The sequence below is a fragment of the Schistocerca americana genome, chromosome 2, assembly GCF_021461395.2.
Source record: "Schistocerca americana isolate TAMUIC-IGC-003095 chromosome 2, iqSchAmer2.1, whole genome shotgun sequence".
Classification (NCBI taxonomy): Eukaryota; Metazoa; Arthropoda; class Insecta; order Orthoptera; family Acrididae; genus Schistocerca; species Schistocerca americana.
The window spans coordinates 620,926,238-620,929,962 of NC_060120.1; the positions used below are offsets into that span (position 1 = coordinate 620,926,238).

The 3,725-nt window shown below is 46.3% G+C and overlaps 1 non-coding gene across 1 annotated transcript; it reads right to left on the bottom strand.

The window, feature by feature from the left end:
• Positions 1–2,848: 2,848 nt before the first annotated feature.
• Trnak-uuu lies at positions 2,849–2,923 on the bottom strand. Its single transcript has one exon. It is a non-coding gene; the product is annotated as a tRNA-Lys (tRNA).
• Between the last annotated feature and the right edge of the window lie 802 nt (positions 2,924–3,725).

The following is a 3,725-nucleotide window of genomic DNA, read 5'->3' on the forward strand; positions in this document are numbered from 1 at the left end:
CGTATCTCAGGGCGCGCTGGTTATCCAGACTATACTTATCCTGTATTTGAGAATGAGAGCACTTATGACTTACAACGAACTTTATACATAATTTCGAACCTTTTAGGTACACTTACTCGCCGACACCAACCACATAACAGTGAAAGAAAGACATCTATCAGTTGCTATATTTTCAGTGTTTCCATTTGCAGTGTTTCCGCAGTAAACGTTCAACATCAGGTACGACGTTTTAATTTGTTACCTCTTTACTTTATTACTTCTTTACTACTTCTTTCGCAACGCATTTGCTGATAGAATCCGCGTATAACCCTGCTCTACCAGCAGAATTATGTACTTGTAAGATATGTAATTGAGGAGATGTGACGTAATAACCATAGAGGTGAATGGAAAAAAAAGCAAAGCAGAGCGCAGGCTACTCACACTGTACTCATCCAATGTTTCACAATATTACGGCAGAGGCATTGGTATTAAGCTACGCTGAAGAGCCAAAGAAACTAGTACACCTGCCCAGTATGATGTAGGTCTCCGTAAGCACACAGAAGTGCCGCAACATGACGTGGCATGGACTCCACTAACGTCGGAAGTAGTACTGGAGGGAACTGACACCTTGAATCCTGCACTTCTGTCTATAGATCCGTAAGAGTACGAAAGGAAGGAGATTTCTGAACAGCACGTTACAAGGCATCCCAGATATGCTCAATAATATTCATGTCTGGGGAGTCTGGACCCCAGCGGAAGTGTTTCAGCCCAGAAGAGTATTTCTGGAGCCACTCTTTAGTGATTATGGACGTGTTGGTTATCGCATTGTCCTGCTGGAAGTGCCCAAGTCCGTCGGAATGCACAATGGACATGAATGGATGCAGGTGATCAGACAGGATGCTTACGAACCTATCATCGGTCAGAGTCGTATCTAGACTTATCAGGGGTGCCATATCACTCAAAATGCTCACGCCACACACCATTACACAGCCTCCACCAGCTTGAACAGTCCCCTGCTGACATGCAAGTTAACGGGTTCATGAGGGTGTCTCCATACCAGTACACGTCCATACGCTCTATACAATATGAAACGACACTAGTCCGACCAGGCAACACGTTTTCAGTCATCAAAAGTCCAATGTCGGTGTTGACGGGCACATGAGAGGTGTAAAGCTTAGTGTCCTGCAGTTATCAAGGCTACATGAGTGGGCGTTCGGCTCCGAAAGTCCATATCTATGATGTTTCGTTCAACAGTTCGCACGTTGACACTTGTTGATGGCCCACCATTGAAATCTGCAGCAATTTGCGAAAGGGTTGCACTTCTGTCACGTTCAAAGATTCTCTTCAGTCGTCTCGTAGGTCCCGTTCTTGCAGGATATTTTTTCGGCCGCATCGAAGTCCGAGGTTTGATATTTCACCGAATTCCTGATATTCACGGTATACTCTTTGAAATGGTCGTACTGGAAAATTTCCACTTCATCACTACCCCGAAGATCTTGTGTCCCTTTGCTTGTGCACTGACTATAACACCTCGTTCACACTCACTTAAATCTTGATAACCTGCCATTGTAGCAGCAGTGACCGATCTAGCAACTGCGCAAGACACTTCTTGTCTTGTACAGACGTTACCGACCGCAGCGCCGTATTCTCTGAATCCTCATACCCATACCAGTTTCTTTGGCTCTTCAGTGTAGGTGACCGAACTTGACAGTGAAGTATGTGCGGTGGCATCGCTATTAACAGCATAAATACGTCTCCACACCAAACACACACTCGTCACACGTGCCTACTGTAAACAGTATACTTACGACTGCACCTAACATCCCATAAAGGAAAGGTAGCCACTGTGCGAGAAGAAAGGAAACAACGCTTTCAGAGGCCTGCCAGCCCACAGTGCCGGAGGACTGGCTCTGCTGCTACTCTCGCTGCCTGTTCTGTGTTGCTGACGGTATCTCGAGCGATTCACTATAGGGCCGGCGCGTGGCTGCAGCGAGCAAGAAGTTCGCCTCTCCGCCTTTGGCAGGCGCGATGTAAGCCGCTAACGTCACCCGGCAGAAGGGTACTCACGCGTGGCGGGATGTGTTGCGCGGAGTTTGCGCAGGCTTAGGGCCCATGGCGAGCAACGGAATGCGACGGCATGGCTCCGCTGACAAACTGCTTTGCTCTGCAGGCCTATGTCTACGGGACAAAAACGCATATAAGTTTTGCGGAGGAGAGTTCAATACGTTATTATTATTATTATTATTATTATTATTATTATGTGCGATTAGACTCTGCTGGATCGCGCAAAGCTTCTTGATTATTTTTCCTTTTTTTCCACACTGTTCACATTTTTTTCTGCATGGGTTCTCTTCCTTTTCTCTGTGCATTTTGTTCCTGCGTCCTTCGGAGTTCCGTTCTCCGACTTAACTTCTCATCTGTCAAGTTTCTGCTTAAATACCGTTCTGTTCAAAATATCTGAATAATTTATCTGAGCTTTTTCTAGGACCATTTTGACCTCTGGTATACAGGGTATAGATTTAAGTCCTTATGTGTATTTAAGAAATTCGTGCGTAAGTCTTGTTTTGGGAAGCCAAGAGACGTGCCCATAAAATTTAATATGATGCAAGGTTGGACAATTTCTCAGTTGTTTGACGAGACTGTAGTCTATAGCCCTCTTCTGTTTTCTTTGGCCCTAGTATATTTCTGATGGCTTTACGTTCTTCCTTTAATAAGTTTTCTAGGTCACCTTTTATGTGGACTGTCAGGATTTCACTGGCATACAGGACTTTGTATTATACTGCCTAATTTTAGTGAAACGATAATTCAATGGACACCCTAGCTGCAAACAGGCGTTGATATACTTAATTGGGGACATGTTGGAAATGAGTGCCCCGACCGGGACTCGAACCCGGGAACTCCTGCTTAAATGGCAGACGCTCTATTCATCTGAGCCACCGAGGGCACAGAGGATAGTGCGCCTGCAGGGACTTATCCCTTGCACGCTCCCCGTGAGACCCACATTCACAACATGTCCACACGACTACATTCGTAGTGCGCCTAGTAAATGTTTGCCCCATCATACTCATTGCTCGTGGTAGATTAATCCACCAAGTCCCGTACGAGTTCGGGCATAGCGTGTGCGTTGGCACAAGAGTAATGAGTATGATGGGCAAACATCTCACTTGATCGTTCTGTGGAACTGCTGCTCGTGTTGATCGTGAGGAGGGTCACAGTCAGCGCTATCTAATTCAAGATCTTAATAGGTCCACGCGACTAGCGCTCGAGAGGACAGACACTCTGACCACTCGGCTGTGTAGGATCGTACAGCCACGTCATGCACTTTCACTTAGTAAATGGGCCTTCAGAGTGGAATTGTCGAGAGCAGCACCGACTGTCACCATGGTGACCGTTGTTGCAGCTTCCCTTGACATGGCAGCGGAGAGAGGCGCGCTCAGAGTAATTCAACAACCAACAACACTAGATGCAGAATCGGAGCCAGTTCATCTTTTCAGACATATTCTGGGTCTGCATAACACATCCAGATGGACGTATCCGCGTATTGAGAGTCCCAGGAGATATAACGTTATCAGATTGCTTTCGCGATCGTCATACAGGCCAAATAACTGTCATGATGGTGTGGAGCGCTATTGGCTGCCAAACACGATGACCTATGGTTCACAGAAATGGTAATTTGGACTGCAGAAGTAACATTTTTGACGTTTGAGAACCAGTGACTCAGCTGTGCCTTGGAGATCTCTACGACG